At 32.7% G+C, this 13,340-nt stretch overlaps 1 protein-coding gene across 10 annotated transcripts in view; it reads left to right on the forward strand.

Annotated features, from left to right (window-relative positions):
• Positions 1-372: 372 nt before the first annotated feature.
• Positions 373-13,340, forward strand: part of LOC100166161 (ephrin type-B receptor 1-B) — a 133,436-nt gene continuing 120,468 nt past the window's right edge. For all 10 annotated transcript variants that reach the window (XM_029488181.1, XM_029488182.1, XM_008186260.3 and 7 more), the window contains exon 1: positions 373-934. The gene's annotated coding sequence lies outside the window, so the exon portion shown is untranslated. The remainder of the gene's footprint in view (positions 935-13,340) is intronic.

Below are 13,340 nucleotides of genomic sequence, written 5' to 3' on the forward strand. Positions count from 1 at the left end.
GAAATCGGAAAATCCGTATAAAAACATCGTATTAAGTAAAGGTAGGTACGATATAATAATTAATTATTAATAGGAAGTTTTATAAACGCGGCAGAACGTGCGCCCGGTATATTATAATGTAATAACGGTGATAAGAATAATTTTATTGACGTCGTTTAATCGATAATATATTATGATATTAATATGATATTATCGTTTTATACCATTCTGCGAATTGCGTATTGTAATAGACGCGTTACCCCCTTAGAGGAAAATGTGCGACGAGTATACCGCGGTGGTGGCGGTGACCCGTCGATCGGTTAGCCGCCGTTAGCGGTTATTCTGCGTTGCCGTCGCGCGTCGTCTCGTCGGAGCCCGTCCGACGATGCCGGCACCTCGCCACTCGCCAGTTCAGTTTGGTGTGCCGACACGTTCGCTACGTCGCCGTCGTTCCGCTCAGTCGAAACTCCGCCGACGTCGCCGCCACCGTGCCGTGCCGTGTGTTTAATAATATTATTGTGTTTTATTTTTATCGTTAATTTTTCTAATATAACCCGCCGTTATCGTTTGCCTCGTTCGATTTGATTTTACGCCCAAAAAAAATCTGATTTAGTGTTCCGATACCCGTTTGGTTTGTGTGTGCTTATATTAAAAGTAATATAATATAACACACGACTAGTGTGCGTGCGCTTTCGATTAGTTGTTATTGTTGTTATTGTTTTTATGCATTTTCTTTTTTGAAATTCATTTTCTAAGACCGCGAAACAAACGTATTACGGAAAAAATAGTATATCAAACCGGTTTTCCGTTGCCGGCCGAGTAGTCGTTGGACTTAGTCGCGGATTAGTAATTTTATTAATATTATTATTGTTGTTGTCGGTTCTACGCGAAGCAACAGCGACTGCAACATAGTAGTAGCCGTTTTCCGAACAACACACGACGAGCACATTTAGAGGTGAGTTTCGTTTCCAAAATATCATGATAATGCGATTAGCGTAGGAAAATGTAAAATATTATACAATAACATATTATAGCTGCACAAACGTGAGACGTTTAAGCCTCTGCCGCAACAACACGTGCATACCTACAACTACCGCCATCCTCACGGCTTTTGACCCTTTACCCCGCCCGTGTACTCGTCACCAACATGACCCCTTGCCCCTCTTCGCAAAAGGGTCGGTGTTGAAGGTTTTCGAAAAAAATCTTTGCTCGCACTAGCCGCATTCGGGTTCTTCAAATGATCATTCCCAGTACCGCGCTAATTGCCCTCCTACCCACACCACAACAAATATAAATCGTACCTACCTACCTACCTACCTACCTATAATATATTACATAACCAACCCGGTTGATGCGTTTTCGATTGCCGTTTAATAATGCGATCGCCGCGTTTCCCTCTAGCCAGCTTTTGCGTAGCGTAGGTATAAAATATGCGGTATAGACGGTGGCGGCGGTGAAAGCACACAGTCCTCGACACAGTCCCTTCGCTTCCGCCGCCCACTCTGGACGATTTCAAAATTTTCCCCGCAGACGTGCACTCGACGACGCGACTACACTCATTGAGCTCCTCTGTGTAGGCCCACTCGAAAACGCGCGTAGACGATTTTTTTCCTGCCCTCCGACGAGAGACAATCTCGTCATTAATAAAATAAAAAAAACTACCTACCTATCTGTTATATATATATATAATATAATATAAATATTATTTTATGAGCATGTGCAATAATTGTCCAATGTGCATATTATAATTGAAGTCCGACCGGTGTATTATTGAGTTTTTTTTCGTCAAAGACTCGGCGGAACTCGCATAACTATTGTAAATGAGATTATGATTTCGAATGAAAAAAAAAATGGTAGTCTCCTAACTTATCAACCCGTGTTATTAATTTGTTCGGACATGGAAAAATAGCTCTCTTTTTGGGACTGTTTAAACGAATATCGATTTTTCACAACATTCCTTCATCGTCATAGTCGTGATACGCGTGCTCTACTGGAAACTTATTTACTCGCGTATTTGAAATAATTTCTCGGGAACCACATTTTTCAGTAGTTTCTTGTAATAGTAACCGGAATATACTGATTTTTCATTAAGTGAAATTCACATCTCGTGAAATTACATACACCTAAAATATACTACCTCAGCGGTTGTGTTGGTTTTAACGCCCCACAATAAAGGCGAAGGAAATATTTGGAATTTTCCAAATATGTAGTTCGAATACCACATATAACGTCAATGTTTATGGTGTTTGTGGAGTATTACATATAAATTTGTAGAATTTTTTACATGTTTTTTTCCTAAACCGTAGATAGTTATGGTATTATACCCAAGCGAATGAGTTTATTATCATCTTGTCCGCTGGTCAGGTGTAGTTGATTTAATGTTATTTAATAATTACCTACTTATATACTTTTATTATAATAAAACTATAAATGAAAATTAATTACGATTTATAATATTCCTTCAGTTACCTATTCTTACTGATTAAAATATGTTGTTTATGAAAAATAATACATTTTTTATAATTGCATTAAGTGTACTATACTAATATCTGAACTAGTGTATAGTGTATCTTTGTTTTTAATTGGTTTTAACCTTTTTTTTAAAACAATAATTGTTTCATATATTTTATTAACAATTTGATGTATACCTACAAGAGGTTATGTAACACGAATTTGATTTAGTTAGGTACCTAAATGGAGAATTATCTGGTAAAATCCATGTTTTATTGTTTTGTCAACTTCTTGGTAAACTTTACTATTTCAATATTTTCGTATAATAAGATTGATGATTTCATGATAACACATAACTTTTAAATTTTAATAGTTTCATTTCAGATTAGCCATTGCATAATGTGTTTTCTCACATTAACTGATCATTCAAAATTTGTTACTAAAAATCTATTAATTACCTCGTCAAATGTCAAAATGTCAAATCGTCTTTTTGTGTTAGATAATTGGGTAAATATTTTCTCATGTTCCGTATGGAAGGACTGAGGAATGATACTTATTATGATTAGTATATATGTATGTATAACTCATTTTAATAAGATAAAAATAGGTGTACTCTACTATGGCTAGTTGTAAAAACGAATTGCACACAAACATTGTACGATAACCCATACTATTCACACGGAGGTCATCCTACAATATTCTACTTGAGTGCGTTATTTTTTAAAATTTGTATTAACATTATAATAATATAAGGTATTATTATATACGTATGAGAAAATAATAAAGATAAAAACAGTTTGAGCACGACAAAATAATACGGTGTGTCAGTGTCGGTGTGCCTCTGACATGAAATATTATCGGCCCCACCGCCTGCACGGACAAAAACCGTCGGACGCAATGCCGCCGCGCACTTTACCCTCAATTATTATTATAATACACGCCGAGCACCGGTAAACCTTCCATTATACAAATAGGTATTTATAATTTTATTATTATATTTCTCGATGTATGTTTGTATCTCCTCTTTATGTACATATACGATTGGTCGCCGCGGGCAGGCTCAGGTCGGTCGGTCGTCGCCACCACTGCCTCCACCACCACCATGGAATGCAATAAACAGCACCCTTGTAGTCTGTTCCTTGAAATAATACACATAGGACCAGACGAAAGTCATTCGGAATCCGCATATTTTCGTATATCGGATATCATTTCTCATGTAACTCGCTTACCTTTTATGCCTCGCCCCTGCAGTAGAAAAAAAATGTAATGCTTTTAATCCAACACTCCCTCACTATAAGAAACGATTACCTAACCAGTTATCATTAACACGGAATGTATTATAATGTTTTATTTCTTAAAAAAAAATTTAAAACTGTATTTATGTTTTATTCAGCTTATCGGTGAATCGTAGTTTTGATAGATTTGTGTCAAGATTTTTGTGTTTAAATCATGTGAAAAAATATCTACGAAGTGGAATAAATAATAATATTCAATATTTATACAAGACAAAATACATGATCGGTTGAATGACAGTCATCTTATCTATATCAACGTTATGGTTCTATATTCAGTTGACAGTGTTCTTTTGGAAATCAAATATTTATTAGAACTTTTATTTTGAGTGTTGAAGCGTTTATCCTTACTCCTTAGTTATTATATTTTAGTGATTTTGAGTTGACAGTAGACACCATCAAATTTAAAACTGTTTCAGTTTGTCATAACGCGTTTTAATTTATTAGCCATGTAGTTTATGATGACATTTTTTTTACAGATGAAACGCCTGAACCATTTTAAAATTTATTGAAACTATCATAATCTAAAATAATTAGGATTTATGTTAGTCGGTGGTAATGATGACTTGAAACTAAATAATTGTGTTTTTAAATATGGTATCTGAAAGATTGGTTCCAACTATACCTTTATTAAATTATATTCACTATGAATTTTTATAGATATTTTATTTTGGAAATATACCACGAATTATATTTCCATAGTTTAAGTACTTATCCACAACTGCATTAGATTTTAATTAGTGTGTTAAAAAAATGTTCACGAGTCCATGACTAAATTTTTGATATTATTTGAATTCGAAAATTTAATATCTTATCAAGAATAAACAATTATTATTAATTTTATTATTATTGTAATATAATAAAATAAATTATACTTTGCATTTTGCAATAGTATTTAATTCGTACGTACATAAATAGACATATTATACAATGTACATTGTACATACATGTACATACAAACATGCATGCATACATACATACATACATACATACAAAATATAAAAGTAGTTACTTTTTCTTTTTGGAGCAGTTTTATGTTAGTTTTTCTAGACATATACATAAGTTGTTAAAGAAAATATTATATAAAGGGACGACGATACGACGGACGGTTTATGAACGATTTATGATTATCAGTCTTGCAGAAAGGAAATCGTGCATAAGGGTAAAATGAAAACAAAACAACCACGAGTATTTCTTATAGAAACAATACAATGTATAAATAATACACATATTTCCAGTCTCTCCGTTAGTACGTTCAATCATTAGGTATGACACACAATAATAATAATAAGTTGTCGTTCGTCTCCATTGATCACGGACGTACATATCCGTCGTCGAAGTTACCGAAAAACAGTAAAATAATTTAAAAAAGGGTTTAGGGGTAAAATACACTTCTGGAAAAGACTATCATGACACGCATGGACGTATTTCTATCGTCGCTGTCGTCGGTTGTGAGAAAGAATTGTGCGTAAAAAAAAACCTCGTCATCACCATCCGATGTGTATAACAATGGTTTACAAATTACGAGTTTTCGGTCACAAAAATATGTCCGCCGCCGACGCATTGTTCTATCACTACCGCTGTCGGCTTACAGAAGGATCTGTCACATACACGGTCGTGGTTCATCAGTCCTGCGGGCATAGCACCTGCACCCCGTGTGTAATTATTTCGTTTTTCCAATTTTCTTGGGGTAAACTACAACACGAGGACGGTCCGATGGACAAGAAGAATGCCTAGTGTAGCTCTGTGCTATTATAGTGTCGTCAGCATTACATTTTTGAGTATGTCGCCGAATAAAATTGTTCTTAATATTGTATTCCTTAGTTGTGTCGTGTAGAGATTAAAACTGGTTTTCGTGATAAATATTTCAAACAACGCGTAATGAACAGTCGTCTTTTCTCGTACCAATACTAGGAATTCGGGTTACTTGTATTTTAATTTCTGTATAAGGAATTATGATTAATTATTGTATGATTAATGCTTAAAGTTCATCACGAAGTTAACTATTTTTTTAAATCTTATGAACTGCTGCAACCGAATATAAATTAAATTAAATCAATTTTGATTACTCGTGTGTTTACGTTATAGTTTATTGATATTTTACATGGTTAATCATTATTTGCAACTAAATGTTATTAATTTATTGTATTAGATGACATATGATGCGATTTTGTTTGGGATTGTGATTCTGAGAATCGATATTGGGTTAGTTATATTGAAATTCTGTCAGTCGCCTGTCAGTCCCCTATAGGGTTTGTGTATTCCTTTTCTATTGAGAAGGAAGGGAATATGGGTTTCAGTGACAACTATGAGTTGGTGTGGGAAAGGCAAACATTCTTTAACAATACGATTCGTTTTATTATAAATGTGTAATATTATTGTATTTTAATGAATGACGGAATTCGATCGATATCACATTTTACACGTACAAGAAGAATGCTGCTTTATACATGAATCAAATCTTTTCGCAGATTTTATTTTACCAACGATTATTATTGCTTGCTGTATAATCGTCGATAAATAATTGTCGTACTTTGACAATCAATTTGTGGTGTACAAATATTATAATATACCTATTATATATAATTTATTTTTATTTCTTGAAAAACTATATGTATAGTGCAAGACGGTGGGAAGGTTGAATTTTGCACGATAATATTACATAATATACGTATTGCTCGGTCGAAGATTAATGGTCGTCTATGTGTATTTTTCCATTTATTAATGGTCCAAGAATGATCCGGTGAAAATACAGAAATATAAGTCGCTGACGTCACGTTGAGATTTATCAGTTACATGTGAACTTTTTTTATCTTCTGTTCTTAAATATAATTTTTGAATTAAAAATAAATAGCTAAGTTAAACTTACAATACTACTGTGATGTGTGTGTGGTGTGCCACAGATAATATAATTGCGCTGTGTAAATACAGTTAGGAATTTTGATTTAAGCACTTGGTAATAATTATGGGCGGAAAAGTAGGACGCGGGCGGGTTTTCACGCTACTGTTAGTGGGGACCTCAGACCTCAGTACCTCACATAGTAAATTATACAGTTGATAACGGCTGTAGGCTCCTCTTATGGTTCCATTGCTGAATTAAAAAAAAACAAAATTATATTCTCTGGTGTAAACGGTGAAGGAATCTCCAAAGTTAACGGCAATGGTAACTTCCTCACTTATTTTAGAGTTATTTTTTAACACAAACAAAATAAACCGTCATAAAAATCCTTGCTTTTTCTTATTTAACTATATAATTTCTGTCTCGTTTAATTTAATGAAAGCACTCGATTATTTTTAGATAATAGCAAACAATTATTATAATGTATTCACTAAACTTAAATATTTAATCAACTACCAGAGTAAATATACCTTACTTACTAAGTACTATTTATAAGTTATTTTTATATTATTATAAATATTTATAATTTATATTATGTAGTTATAGTAGTTACATTGGTTACAATGTATCTACCTTCTAAATACTTACTAGTATGTAGGTAAAGAATTCTTTAAAGTAAAATCATTAAATAATACATAATTAAATTTAGTGTAAGTAGCTACCCATATCCAAAATAATAGTATTTTGCAAAATGTTTTTTAAGGAATACGCCAGCTTATAAGTATAAAGTTAAAGTTCTTTCTCAAATTATTTGTTGTATAATTCTTAATTGGAGTTTTGCAGCATTATATTTTCTTATTTGACATTTTGGTAATTCGGGTGAAAAATGTCATTTTGTCAGTTGATTATAAGTTATTAAAAATTTCAAAACTTATAGGAATTTTCTAATGGTAAACCGATATTAAAGGCGTAAGTGTTCGTGACATACTTTCTAATCACCCGAATAACGACGTTGGGATCATCGTCGTTAATTACGATCATAAAAATATGCAAAGGGCAATACCGACAAGTACATAATATGTCTTCTAACAGCAGTTGTCTGCGAGAAGGGGAGGTGTATTAATCAGGGAAATACTGAAATATGAGCGCAGAGATTTCCTGTGATTTTTTTCATGAGCAAGTGTGTAAATGTAAATTACCTACTAATAAAAAAACATTTTGCTAATGTCACGACAAGTTAGTAAATTAAGTAGCGGGGCCCTCAACTTGATTTATTCACACGAATGTCTGGAATGTTTTTTTACCTGTTTCATTTATTTCTAGTATCTCATAGTTTCCATCAACTAACTACACTGAACATCTAAAATAAAAACCAATTTCTATGAAAATAATGGTCTATGGAAATATTGACAGGCTTTGTTGTATTCCGCCCGGCGTTTATATCTCATTATAATATGTAAAAATAAAAATGGGGATGAGACACCAAAGTGGGGAGGGGGGCGGGTAGAAGTATTTTTATCTCAAGCACCGTATTACAATAACATTTTAAGAAACCGGCCACAATAATTCATAGTATAATTGGCTGAACATTACAGGCTAATTGCTATTACTACATATCGAAATCGACGCACAAAGGCGCGCACGCCCGACACACGGTATAATCATCGAGTTGATATACATCGATGTTATTATATATACGTGTAGGAACCTTCTAACCTAACAGGTGGGTCATCTATTAATCATATTAATATCGGGAATATGAAAATATCGACAGTAATATTCCCGGATATATTGATCGTTTTATAACATACAAAACGTTTAAACATTTATCTCTCTGCTGTCTGTATCTCTCTTGCTCTTTCTAAGTATTGTAAAATATACGGACAATATATTATTATACAAAACTCAGTCCCTCCTATTGAGTGGTAAAGAAAGACCATATACGCATAATATATATTTATTATTTTATATATTTATTATATTCTTTTCTTCCCTCTAATTACACAATAGAATGCGTCTGGTGGTAAATCATCGGCTGCAGGGGAAACTGCTACCCACCCCTACCGGGCATGACATAATATAATTGGCAGGCAATTCGCCGGCAGCCATGTTCTCTATACGCGTTTTCTTTTTCTTTTACGTCGTCGACCCGCTCAAAAACAATGGCGTACTATGGGTGTGAGTGTGTGTGCGTGTATGTATTTTTGTAAAAAAAAGGCTAGACGAGTTTTGGACGTGCACGTATCGCATGATAAGCAATGGGGGTAACCTGATATGACGGTTTGCCGAGATATTCTATTACCAAGTAATATAAAAAAATAATACCTAAATAAATGATAATAATACAAAATTGTGGAGAGGTAAAAGATAAATTGAATGAATTTTTATCGATACAGCCAACTGTATGTATGCAGTACTCGCCTCCACCCCCGTGATTAACGAACCGTGAAACGGACAATCGGTTAATTTATTAAATATTCGGGGGATGCTGCTCTAGGGTATAAATTGGGGGTTGGTAGTACAAAATGTCGTTGTGTCTCAAAATTAAATTTCAGCCCGCACAATATTGCACACGTCATAGTAAAACTAGCACAGCAGTAACACAAGCATTGTTCGACTTCTCGTCAATTCTCGTTCCAAATTATTCAGCTGAACATTTTTGCTGTGAAGTTTTAATATGGAACATCGCCGGTATTTCTTGTACCTACTTATAATTCTAATTTATTTGTGTTGTTTCAAACAATTTCTAATGCGCTATTAAACAAATTATCTATTAATTTAAACTAATAATTTAGAAAATAAATACTATTTAATGCCTATTAAAACATTTTGGATTTAAATTTTAAGGAGCTATTTTTTTTAATTTTAATAATTTTTCTATTATTTAGTTACCATGATTGTACAATTAACTGATAATTCTGTAGTTGATTTTTATAATAAAAACGAAGGAAGTAATTTTCTATTTATGAACAATAATGTTTGTATTATATTTTATTTAGACACTATCTTTAGCTATCTGTTATCGCGCGAAGTGAGTGTGCACGATAATACCGTACATGTACCAATTAGTTTATGCAAACTCAAAACATATTTCGAAGTCAGGTAATTGATAATATTCGTAGTAAAACGCATAGTATAAGGAATAAGAAGTATGCTCAATGATAAGACTGCGCATATTTTTTTAAGGGGCAATGTATAATTTATATAGGCAACTAACAATAAACACAAGGCGACGTCACGAGTATACATTTAATCTTATGCAATGCAGTATGCACAAAAACACAAGACGATGCACATGCGCGAACTAGGACGAAAACACGGTTCGCGTTTATCATACTTCTTATTTCTTATACTATGGTAAAACGTAGGTAATAAAACGATGATTAGTATTTTCAAAAGAATTATCAACTTTACATTTCAATCAACCGAGAGACTTTTATATGAATGTTAATGAGAAGAAAGTTAAATAGATATTCTGTTCACAAAGCCTAATAATAATAGTTGTGCGGTTACACAATATCCTTAAGTCACGATCTCTTGTAATAAAAACTATGACAGTAATAGTGGTAACAACCGCCGTAATATAATTTCTTCACAGTGTATATAGTAATATAATATGAATAACATGTATTAATTCTGTAGCACTAAATACATTTTACGCACTAAATAAAAGTTAAACAATACAAAACTGCAAATAGGAATTCGAAAATAAATTGGCCTATAATTCACGTTTGACTGAAAGTGGACCCATCCGAAAGTTAGATATTAAAAAAAAAAGTAAAAAAGAATACCCTCTCTCTTTCTTTCTCTCACTTGTAGGTTAGAAGAGCCAAGGGAAATCGGCTTTCGCGAATCCCGGATTATCCCCTCCCCGCGTTTACTCGAAGCAATAAAAACCCAAAGACGGTATAAAATACAGTGTACGCAAAAACAGGGTAAGGGTCCACTGTAGCGAGTTAACAGCGTTATAAATCGCATCTCTTTTCCCTACTCCCTCCAACGTCGCCGTCTGTAGGCACATACCCTTACCCGGTCATAGCTGCCGGGTTTAATATCGTTTTCCCGACGAATATAACACACTACCATTGCAAGGGTAGGTATAGTTGGAAGGGGATAGCCTCTGTAATTAATTATCCTTATTTATGCGACCGATGAATTTTAGGTGTTTAATTTGGAGAGCGGTTGCTGCTCGGGGGATTCGAAGATAAAAATAATAATAAAAAAAAAAATAGAGAAAGTAGAAAATGGCCGCTGCAAGGCTACGTAATTGGGTTTCTGGCATTTTTTTCAGGAGAATTTACGGATCTGTAAAACATCACGGGCTTGTGGACGGTTGTCTGGGTTAACACTTGGGGTTGTTTGTATAGACTAATCGATGTTGGTTTTTTTCGTCCACACGTGTTTTTCTTTTCTTATCCATAATTTTAAACAACATTTCAAAAATCGTTTTAGTTTTATGTCACAGTGTTGTTAGTAATATTTACGAAACAACTTCGGAACAAAATAAACAGTTTAGAAACTCTTCAAAAAATGTAACACTCATTCGTTGTATCAGATGTAGTGCTATTAAATTATAAATTATAATAAATATATGTATATAGTGTAAAAACAAAAATGTAATTTTCGACAATATATATATACAACATTCTTCCGTTGACACGATTACCTATTATTTATATGTACCTATACATACGCATATTATGTGCCCATGTTTCAATATGTTTTGTGCAATTTTTTTTCCCAGACAAAAATGATAACAAATAACCACAATCCTCATTAGTACACTCTATAACAGCGGTTTTTGTAGGTTCCAAATCTAAATTATTGTTAATTTTATTAGTTAGTAACAATAGTTTAAATTAGTGAAAATAAAAATATTCTATATAGGACATAGGTACCTAATTGTATAGCAAGTAGAAATAATGTGTTGATAATAATTTATCATTTGTATAGCTGAGCTGTATAGGTACAACCTATGTTCATAAACTGAGTAATTTAATGAACATCTCATTAATAGGTCCCGTTTATAATATTGTTTTGACTGCAGATCAAATTGTTTAAATTACATGAGAGATATATTTTTAATTAGCAGTTGCAGTACTTGCAGGCTTTTATATGTAGGTTACATTTAATATATTTTAGTTTATTCACACAAATAGCTTGAATAAATATTAATTTAAATCACCGGTAACAAAAATAGCAAATCGGTGTACAAATCATAAATTTTGTATCTGATATTATATCTAAATGGTCCGGAAGTTTGTAAAGTATATTTTGTTTACATATTAATATATAATGTTATACGTTTATAACTTATGAGTAATACCTTATGCAGGTACATTTCCAGCGACAACGTGTCATACGAAAATATGCATAATACCTACACTGAAGACCGGTTGGTTATTTTATATTTCTGAATACACAATAAAGTAATGGTCGGTGTTTTCTTTATCTCGTCCACGTCTATCAGTGTAACATGGCTGCAAAGAATAACATTATCGCCGGTGACTTTGACAAATTACAATAAGAGACAAATAAGAATGAAAAAAATCGCTTCCTACGCCAGATTAACTCTTCTAGGTACTTAAAATTATGTACAACTAGGTCTCGGCTTGGAATCAAGGAGCCCCGGGGGGGCAAGGGTGACAAAAAAGAAACGCTCACGAGCTTGCATTTTTTTATAATCTGCTTCGATATAATATACGCCCACCTGATGATTTTATATTTTTTTATTTTGTGATTATCATTAAAACTTTATAATTGATAAAGATTATGAGTCGATTATGCTATATTCACACACATTTTTCAATGTATACCTACCTAATCATAACTTGTTTTATGTATATAATACCTATGGTATTTTTAAACAATTGTCAAAAACCATAAGTATAAAAAGTCTCTGAAATATATATTTTTGTCCACGAAGAAAATAACGTCGTTGAGCATGAAAAACTAATCAATTTTGGTAGCCTCGGTAAAAGTGCTCTTTCTCTCCCTTACAATGGAAGCAAAAAAAAAAAAAATCGATTCTTCTGACCTCGTGTCGCGCAAACTTCCATAATATACATTTAAACACGTATCTATTATCCCTGTGTAATATTTATGCAGAAGATTTGTATTTATTAATTGTATGAAAAATCAAGTGGATGTAAAAAAGTTATGAACATTTGGGACTCTGGGGTATTATAAGTCGAATTAAAAAATGTATGGGTACTTATTTCCTGGGAAAATAAAAACTCTAATTCCTTTTTTGAATGTTTTAGATTCTGAGTGGAACGATGGATGTATTGATTTTACAATGATGTGTGTTTTTTTTTATTTTTTTTATTTTTTATTTTTTTTTGTGTATGTGTACACGATAAGTAGTCGAAATAATGCTTCGATTTTCAACTTCAGTATCTTGTTCGATTGGAAAGTGAATATCGTTGGTGCATTGGGGAGGTCAAAATTTAAAATTCCCAGTAATTTTCAAAAGCGCCAAGAAAAACCAAAGAAAAATTAAGGAAAAACGGCAATTTTTACGCGAAATCGATTTTTCACAAAATTGAATTTGGTTTTTGGTGTAACTTAAAAAAAAATGACCGTAGATACATGAAATTTTAACTGAATGTTTATATTAGCATTTTTTATACACCATAACATTTTCAAAATATTTTGACTTATTTTGAGGTCTTTACGGACATTGTCACTTTTCATTTTTTTTAGTTTTTTTTCTAAAAATATCAATAAAATTTTATTTGTCGATTAAAAAAGCTTGAAAATTTAATAAAAGGCTCCTA

Source organism: Acyrthosiphon pisum, chromosome A1 (assembly GCF_005508785.2).
Source record: "Acyrthosiphon pisum isolate AL4f chromosome A1, pea_aphid_22Mar2018_4r6ur, whole genome shotgun sequence".
Taxonomy (NCBI): domain Eukaryota; kingdom Metazoa; phylum Arthropoda; class Insecta; order Hemiptera; family Aphididae; genus Acyrthosiphon; species Acyrthosiphon pisum.